Source organism: Ruditapes philippinarum, unplaced genomic scaffold (assembly GCF_026571515.1).
Source record: "Ruditapes philippinarum isolate M1 unplaced genomic scaffold, ASM2657151v2 ctg2325_1_1_1_1, whole genome shotgun sequence".
Lineage (NCBI taxonomy): Eukaryota > Metazoa > Mollusca > Bivalvia > Venerida > Veneridae > Ruditapes > Ruditapes philippinarum.
Genome location: NW_026862367.1, coordinates 119,113 through 128,754, shown reverse-complemented (window position 1 = coordinate 128,754; position 9,642 = coordinate 119,113). Strand labels below are relative to the sequence as shown.

General features: G+C 33.1%; 1 long non-coding RNA gene across 1 annotated transcript; it reads left to right on the top strand.

Annotated features, from left to right (window-relative positions):
* The first annotated feature begins 355 nt into the window (after positions 1–355).
* LOC132718828 (uncharacterized) lies at positions 356–5,538 on the top strand. Its single transcript, XR_009624146.1, has 3 exons — positions 356–479; positions 589–977; positions 5,462–5,538. It is a non-coding gene; the product is annotated as an uncharacterized LOC132718828 (long non-coding RNA).
* The last annotated feature ends 4,104 nt before the right edge of the window (positions 5,539–9,642 follow it).

Genomic DNA, 9,642 nt, shown 5'->3' with positions numbered 1-9,642 from the left:
TTCAAAAAGTTTCGAAAATGCAATCTCCTTGTTGACATTTAAGAATTAATATTGAATATTGCAATGTATAATTCAGTTTATTTACATTTAATTTTATTAAAGTATCAACACGTTAAATGATTTCGAATCGTACCTTTGTTAGCAGTTATTACTTTTTTTTTAATCCGATAAATCAGTTTGGTTTTGGTCAGTGCATTGTTACGTCAAGTTAAGAAAAGATTATTTAAATAATTATAACCCGCAATTATTGTCTAAGCTAAATGTTATCCGTGTTAAAATGCAGTTGGATTTTAATCTTATACTGACTATCTGTTCTCTTTATTCCCATGATGTTAAGATATTCACACATTTTGGAACAGAAGACGTGTTCAAAGAAGTATCTGATCCATTCAAAATTGTTTCTTTTGATGAAGAAACAGAAAACACATTACATGAAGAATTCAGAAAATGGGAGGAAACGCAACAATATTTGGAAACAGGTTTGACATTTTACACAAGTTCTATTAATATTAGTTGGTATTTTAATTGATGCGTTTAATGTGTTTTATGTATAAGGTGTATTTTATCAATAAGCTCTATGTTTTTCAGGTTTAGACTTACACATTTACGAGTCAAAAACCCGAAGATTTAGACTATATTCTCTCCTTGTTGATGGCGGAACTAGAGTATTCAAACACATTTTTGATGACAAAATTCCTCCTGCAGATCTGCAAACTGTTCTTTCAAATCCTACAACAAAGGGAAAATTGTTATACCTTAGGACGAAAAAGGTTTTGATCGATTCACAGGAACAACTGTTGTATCCAAGCCAGGGATCTCCACAGTCAACGACATTTGATATTACACTCCTAGCAATTCTGCTCCGAAATATATGTGGCTTTAATCAATGTGACAAACGTTGGGATGATAAAAATCCTGTGGCTGCTGACATTTCAACAATAGCCGATATTGTAAGAATTCGTGAAGCCCGAAATGAGGTAATGCAATTTCTGTATTTAAATCTTATATACACTAAGTTAAAGCGACAAAATAACATATCACAATACAGAATTAAATTTCTTATGCACTTCTATGGAATTATAAATATCTATTCAGCTTAGGAATTATTGCTTGTATTATTTTTCAACCCGACTGGACTGAAACTAAACTCTCTGCTAGCTTAAATGCCTGTCAGTCGATGAAACTTCTGCAATGTGTAATAGCTGTAAGAAACAAGATATTGCATTTGTGTAAAATGCTATGCCACTGCATTAATACAACACTGAATAGTAATGTATGAACATATTTTTTGTTTCTATACAAATGGAGATTGCCATAATGCATAGATCACTGACCTATCTAATTCTTATTATTTGATTAGTTGTTAAATCTATTGTTATTCAAATTAAAGATCAGAGTAGGAATCTTTCAATGTAGTTGAGTCTAGTTGAATTTGGTGGTGAAGGTCATATTTCACATGGCCAAAATTCTATGACTGTACATCAAAGGACAACACAGTAAGACACTTGGTCAAAATATAGGACAGCTGATATCAAAGTTCACTTTACATCTTAATATGTGCAAATGGTTAAAATTTCATAGCTGTACATTAAAGGACAAAAAAGTAGGTCACATCATCAAAATCTAGGTCCCGTGACATCAAAGTTAAATTTTACAAATAACTAGAAATGTGTCCATAGGACACGGTTGTCCCCACCGCGCCACTCTTCTGTCAATAAATCTACATGCAAACCCAAAGGTGCATAAGTACACATGCTGACCAAAATTCTTGTAAAATTTCAGACCTAAGTCCAGGGAAATAACTCTTAAAATACTAAAATTATCCAGAAGAAAATAAAAATAAAGGTGCACAATTACACATGCTGATCAACATTCCTGTTAAGTTTCATGACTCTATGTCAAATACTTTTTGAGTTACATGCGACACAAGTTGAACATTGCAAAATTTTACTAAGTCAAGGGCACTAACTCTGAAAATAATTAAAATATCCAGGCGAAAATACCCAGGTGCACAACTACACATGCTGATCAACATTCCTGTAAAGTTTCATGACTCTAGCTTAAATACTTGTTGTGTTACGTGCGACACAAAAGAGAACGGATGGACGGACGGAAGGACGGATGGAAGGACGGACGGACAAGGGTAAATCTAAATGCCCGCCACTAAAGTGGGGGGCACAAAAATGTGCACATAGTCCAAATTTCATGGATGTACATCAAAGGACAAGAAAGTAGGTCACTGTCCCCTAAGGCAAGGCAAAATTTTGACCCAAGGGTTTAATTCAAACAATCTTGATACAGGTCCACCAAACAACATTTTATGTCAAATATCTAAATTGAGGCTTTCTCCTATTCAGATAACATTTGATTAAGTTTCTGTTTTTACTATGTGTACATAAGATAATCTATGCCCCCGGGCAGGGCAAATTTTGACACAGGGGCAAAATTTGAACAACTTTGGTAGAGGACCTATAAATGATATTATAAAGCAAACATCAAAGCTCTAAGTCTTGTACCTTTAGACAATAAGATCTTTTAATTTTTTTGCTATATATACATAGTGAAAATCAATGATCACCGGGGTGGGGCCAATTTTGACCACAGGGCTATAATGTGAACAATCATGCGAGAGGTTCACTACGCAATGTTTCATGCAAATTATCTTAACTTTAGTCTTTGTCAATTTAAAGAAGATGATTTTTTAAGTTTTTACTATATACATATAAGGAAAGCTATCGCCTCTGGGGCAGGGCAATTTTAACACTAGAGGCTTTATTTAAACAACTTTGATAGAAGACCAAAAGATGATATTATATACAAAATACCAAAGCTCTCAGCCTTGTACCGTCAGGCAAAAAAAAAGGTTTTAAATTTTTTGCATATGTACATTATAAGTGACTGAAAATCAGTGATCCCCGCGGCGGGGCCAATTTTGACCACAGGGCTATAATTTGAACAATCATACGAGAGGTTCACTACGCAATGTTTCATGAAAATTATCTAGCCTCTAGCCTTTGTCAATTTAGAGAAGATGTTTTTTAAAGTTTTTACTATATACATATAAGAAAATCCTATGACCCACGGGGCGGGGCTAATTTTGACATTAGACGCAAAATTTGAACAACTTTGGTAGAGTACCTATAGATGATATCATAAAACAAATATCAAAGCTCAAAGCCTTGTACCTTAAGACAATAAGATTTTTATTTTTTTACTATATGTAAATAGTGAAAATCAATGACCCCGGGGCGGAGCAAATTTTGATCACAGGGCTATAATTGTACAATCTTGGTAAAAGTTCACTACATAATGTTTCATGCAAAATCTCTAATCTCTAGCCTTTGTCAATTTAGAGAAGATGATGTTTTAAGTTTTCACTATATACATAAAGGGAAAACCTATGAACCCCGGGGCGGGGCTAATTTTGACGCTAGAGGCAACATTTGAACACATTTTGTAGAGTATCTATAGATGATATAATATACCAATTATCAAAGCTTTAAGCCTTGTACATTCAGACAAGAAGGTATTTTAGTGATTACTATAATTATGTACATATAGAAAAAATCAATGACACCCGGGGCGGGGCCAATTTTGACCCAGGGCTATAATTTAAAAATCTTGAAAGAGGCCTACCAGACAATGCCTTATGCAAAATATATTTGCTCTAGGCCTTGTGGGTTTTTAGAAAAATATTTTTTTAATTTATTCTTATAATTCCTTTTTTTGCCATGACAACCAGATTTCTGTATGGAATGAAATCCTTTGAACAACTTTGAAAGACTTTTACCCATGGATAAATCCTGCCAAGTTTGGTTGAAATTGGACAAGTGGTTTTTCACAAGAAGTTTGTTTAAATTCTCTATATAATCTATATAAAACACACATACATACATACAAACACACATATGAATCGCTATATGCCACCGCATCACAGACGCTGCGCTGGCATAAAAAGAGGTTATTTGTAAAATATTTAAGTTATCTTTGAATAGCTTTAAAGACTTTTGGTAAATCATATCCAGGAAAAATCTTGGTCTTTCCTGTAAAAAGCCTGATAATATAAGGATAGTGTTCGACACATAGCATTTTCTATATCCAGCAATTGCTTTTTTATTTTAATCCATCATGATACAAAGATGCTTAACGTCTGTCAGTTAGAGATGACTACAACACCAGCAACTGCATCTGTTAAATTTGGATGTACTTGTATAATCTTTTGGTTCCAGATCTCAAATTGGCCGTGAATAGTTTCCTATATGTCTTAAGAAACCAGCAACAAAAACAACATAAAAAACAATGTTTGTTCTAAATTTTCTAATAAGATAGACATGCAGTCATCTTGAACACTTCCGGGACTGGATGAAATATTTGCGATTTTATATGCTGTAAAAGTTTTAATGAAGCTAGAAGCTAGATTGACTTAAATTAACATTTGTAACAGATCTAGAAACCGAAGACCTATCGGCCAAAGTGATGCTCTCAAAAATAACCGGCGTTAAATTGGTTTCGTTGTTGTAAAACTCAGGGTTTCAAAGATATTGGTTGAAAAGCCAAACAGATAAGACATATTTATTTTTAAAAAAGGTATATAAGCATTATTATCATTAAGAAAACCTTCATGCATGACACATGCCAAAATGTATCAAAATATAAGTAGTCATGAAATATAGTTAAATTCAATTATGCTAAAAAGTACTATTTTATAGCAAGTTTAAAATCAGGCAGATTTTTAATATGAGTAATACTGGCTTGTAAATTGTTCCTCAGTGAATAGCTTACGAACAAAAATGATTTTAATCCAATACCTTTTTACAAAGTCGTGTGTTATAACAATAGAGAGCATATTGCGGAAAAGAGCTATAGCTTAAGTAGGTTGGGGCTAAGCCAGATTTGATTTCAAACATGACATAACATCATTTGTTCCACACGGTGTTACACAGGTAACCAATTTAGTATTTTGAAATGTTCTGAACCAATATTGGGTCAATTGCGCAGATTAATTATTAGCCGCATTTACTTGTCCTGTTTTGTTTGGAGCTTATTTTTCAAAACATGTGTTAACCCAAGATACCAGATTGAACATGTATAGTAAAATGACATTGTATCAAAGACCAATACTGTTTTAGTATGTTGGGTATAACAATCACTTTCTCTATAATGAAACTTTAACCTGACATTTGCCTTTTTAAGAATGCCTTGTGCCTTGACCTCAAGAGATAGATTTAGATCAAGAGTTGCAACTGAATTCTTAACAGCAAATTTGGGCTTTATAATTTTACCATTAGACCTGTAGGTTAGGATCATGTTTTAAATTAAACTTTGACCCAAAGAATAGACTCTGCCTTGTCAGGGTACAAATAAGTTTATTGTCATAAGATATAATGATTATAGCACTATTTCCTTTTGCATTTTTCTTCAAGTGTAACATAAAATGCATGCCTACATTTTTCTTTATCAGGTCATTTCGCATTTGTCACAAACAGGGAAACTTTCAAAAGAAGAATTCGAAAGACATTGGGATGGAATCGCAAAGGTAATTAATAGTATTTACATGGGATCTCTGAATTGTTCTCTTTTCCCATTCTATATATTATGACTTATGAAACAAGTCAAAACGGTGTCGGAACTTTGTTAAGACAAATATAACATGGAAACTTTTTTAAAGAGTGCCAAGAACGGAAGAATGATTATTTTGCACTCTTGGTTTGATTGCGCCTGATCACGTACGTTAATGGAAAGTGTTTTGTTAGACAAATAATGATTTTTCCTCCACTAAAATTTTTCATTTTATGCATAATTATCGATTGTATTGAAAAGTTATACCACGACTGTAAATTTGCTTTTCGTAAATGTTTACAAATAATGCTTGTAACTGGCGATTTCAATGGGAATACCAGAGCGAACTATGATTATATGTCTCGCCTGGTGATAGCCAATTAACCATTTGTATTGAATGGTGATTTCACAGTTTTCCCTATACGTCACTGCTATTTCGTAGCATGTTGCATCTACTTAGTAGCAGGAAACACAATAATCATTTGGAGACAAAAGCTCCCTTGAGTTTAAGGGAAATGACTCATCAAAAATGATTCAACCAAAAAAAACCTGTTAAATTTGAGCAAGTAATTAAGGAACTTATCAGTCCTGTTAAGTTTCATTCAAATTGCGTCGTTGGTAAAGAGAAGTAGTCCAGACAAACCTTGAAAACAAGAGCACCGCTTAACTTAAGTAATGTTTCGGAAACAAAATTGCTAACGAACGGACGGACAGACAGACGGATGGGCGCCACGGGGTATAACATAATATGCCTGAAATTCTTTTGGGCATATAATGAAAATAGATAAAGGTGCATAACCAGAGCTGCATAACTGGTACTGGTACTGCAATAATTTTGCAAGCACTGGTACAGATACTGAATTACTCTTACAAAATGGTGCAACTACTGGTACTATATTACTGTCTAATAAAGTGGTACTGCTACTGCAACTGCATAAACAGGCAGTACTTTCGATTTGATGAAAAATGTTATCGGTTTTTCTCTTTGTGTTAACTAGTAAAAAAGAGCAATATAAACATTACTTAATTGCTTCTTTTTTTAAAATTCCTTTATCAAGTAGTATTGTAAGCACCATAAAAAGTTGTTCTTTTCTTTGGTTTCTTTTCTCAGAGGTGTGAAAGGCAACAAAAAACTGTTTTGTTTTATATGAAAGATGATTTCATTGTTTTACAGTTGACTGGTTTACTAAACAATACGATATGACAAGTATGTTAAATCATTCAAATTGTAAAAATGTAATGTTAACTTTTAAAGTACATAATAATTCTATTTCTTTTTCTGAATGATGTTTGCATTTTTTAAAAGTACACATGCGAACTGGAAACACTTGTTTATGAAAATTGTATCATTAAATATGTAAATATTCATAATCTGTATTTTTGTTTGACAGTGTGTATTTATTTAAATGATGATGAATATATTAAAGTGCTGGTACTGATACTTAATTACTTCCTTAAAAAGTACTGGTACTGCAGTAGGTAGAGATTTAAACTCTAGAACTGGTACTGGTAATGGTACCGCATACAGTAGGATGAACGTTTCGGTTGTCAACAATAGCGTTTTTCGTGCGTCCGTGTTTCGTGTAACGTGCGTGCGTATATCGTGCAACGTGCGTTTGATGAAACGCTGCTCAAGCCTGCATCGTTTACAAGCGTTTAACCTTTATCGTTTTCCGTGTATCGTTTTTCGTTTAAAGTGCGTTTGAGAGCGTGCGTTTGCTATCGTTTAGCGTGCGTATGCGTCCGTTTATCGTTTTGTCCAGAACGTTTAGATAGCGTGCGTCTGCGTCTGTCATTAGTTTAGAACATAAAGTCTTAGCGAAATATTGGTAAACTTTATACGTTAGTCTTTGAAGTACTTTTTGTTCAAGTAAAATCTTTATTATAGATAACATAAATTTAAGGTTGTTAACTCTAACATTTCATCTAGTTTGTGACCCTTTGATGAAATATCATGAACATCGGACATCGACGCGCGTTATTCACACCGAATATTAGGAATTTGATTATATTTTACAGACTCCAGGGATTTAATTACTCTTCAATTGCAAAGTTACAATTATTTAAACATTCTGTGAAAAGTAGCAGACAGGGTGTAAGAAATTCTTTGCAGAGCTATCAACAAACGGGGAACGTAAATTTACTTAAAAGGTACAGTATGATTGTTTTCATTTGTTTTGAAAAGATATAGGCAACTTCATATGATTGTACAGTACAGTCTAAACTACTTGTTGTTTAGTAAATTTAGCTTGAGAACATTACAAAAGATTATGTCAATTAGCACATTATACACAGATAAAAGACTCCATAATATTCCCTAGACATTGTTTTCAGAGACACCTTTCTTATTTGTGAAGGGTATTTAACGGCCGGATTTATTGTTATTGTAAATGTGTGAAATTCAAAGGACCAATTTAACCTTTTACATAAAGATCAATTGATCAATAAAAAATAATAGATGTATAACAATCAAGACTATTTTAATTTACTAACTTTATTATTATATATTATGTATATATGTATATATGAAAATAATAGGCTAAATATTGCTGGTGAACGTTTTATTTTGCGTGCGTTTCAAAGCGTTTCGAGAAAGTGTATATCGTTTAACGTATATCGTTTATCGTTTTGCGTGCGTTTGCGTATTTCGTTTGGTATAGCATGCGTTCAACGTGCGTTCGTTTAGCGTGCAACGTGCGTGTGTTGTTTCCCGAGCGTGCGTTTTGCGTGTAAACTGAAACGTTCACCCTACCGTAACTTTGCAAGTATTGGTATCAGTATTTTACCCTTAGTACTGATGACAAAAACATTTAACTGGAAAATCTCAGCGAGATACACAACTAGGCTTGGTCCTGATCATTCCAGTAGTCTTGATGAAATTGCAACGGAAGTTTTATAAGAGGTAGTCTTGAAAATGTGTGACAAGCGACGGAGAATTGACCCCTTAATGTCGCCACTACATACAAATAATAGTGTTCAAACTCACGAGCAGGATAATTATTGTAAATAATCATTCAGACGAAAACATCATAAAAATATCTACTTATGCCTACCTTATTATTTCAAATGAAATTCATAGGGGCGTAAATAATTAAGTTTCAGTCTAATATGTTCTCTATTAAAATTTATTTAATAGCGAATATGTAAGTTGTTTAAACGTCTGAATGCTGTTTACCTAAACCCCTGTCCATTTAATTATGTGTTTCCACGAAAGGTTCTGTCAACAAACGTTTTGTGTTCGAAAATTTTGAGCATGTTTAATACTTTCCCGTGTACACCAAAAATTTTAAATGCACTGTTATACAGATATTTGACGATATTAATATTTGTAACAATGTCATTCAATATACCTGTTTCTTTAATTAAAGAATCTTTATATTGGTCAACATGATCATTATCCCAATTCAACTGGCGTGTTCTATTTATATTATTTAAAAACATACTTTTATTTTTATGAGCTGCAATATTAATTTGAATAGGTGCATGTGTAGAAAATGGAAATATATCATGTACAATAAAGTCATTTATTATAGGAAACAAATCATAAGATGCAATACCATAGTCTATAACACTTTTCCCAATATTTGATAAAAATGTTACTCGTCCGATATTTCTATCGTCGCCCATTTATTCCGGTCAGATTTACTTATTTGAAAACGAATATTCTATTTAGTATGACAAGTACGATTCAACTTTATCTTCAATTTTATGTATATATTGTACATTGCGTACATTGATGATATACATTTAACACAAAGTAGTATAGGCTTTATATAACGACTGAAAATGGAATAATATGAAGCAATTTCAAAACAACAGCATAATTTTAAACTTAATAATATATTCCTTCACAATACAGAATATTTTTTTTGCAGACCTTTCCACACAAAATTGCTAAACATTTTATTTAAAAGTGACCTAAACAAGTTGGTTATGCTATGTTCTCACCGCCGATCAGATCAACTCGATCGTCCCGATCACAATAAACCCCCGATGAAGCCCGACCAAGCTGGATAAAATGCACATTCACGACTCCTACACGACCTCAAGTCAACCCGACAATTCGACAAACAACCCGACTTC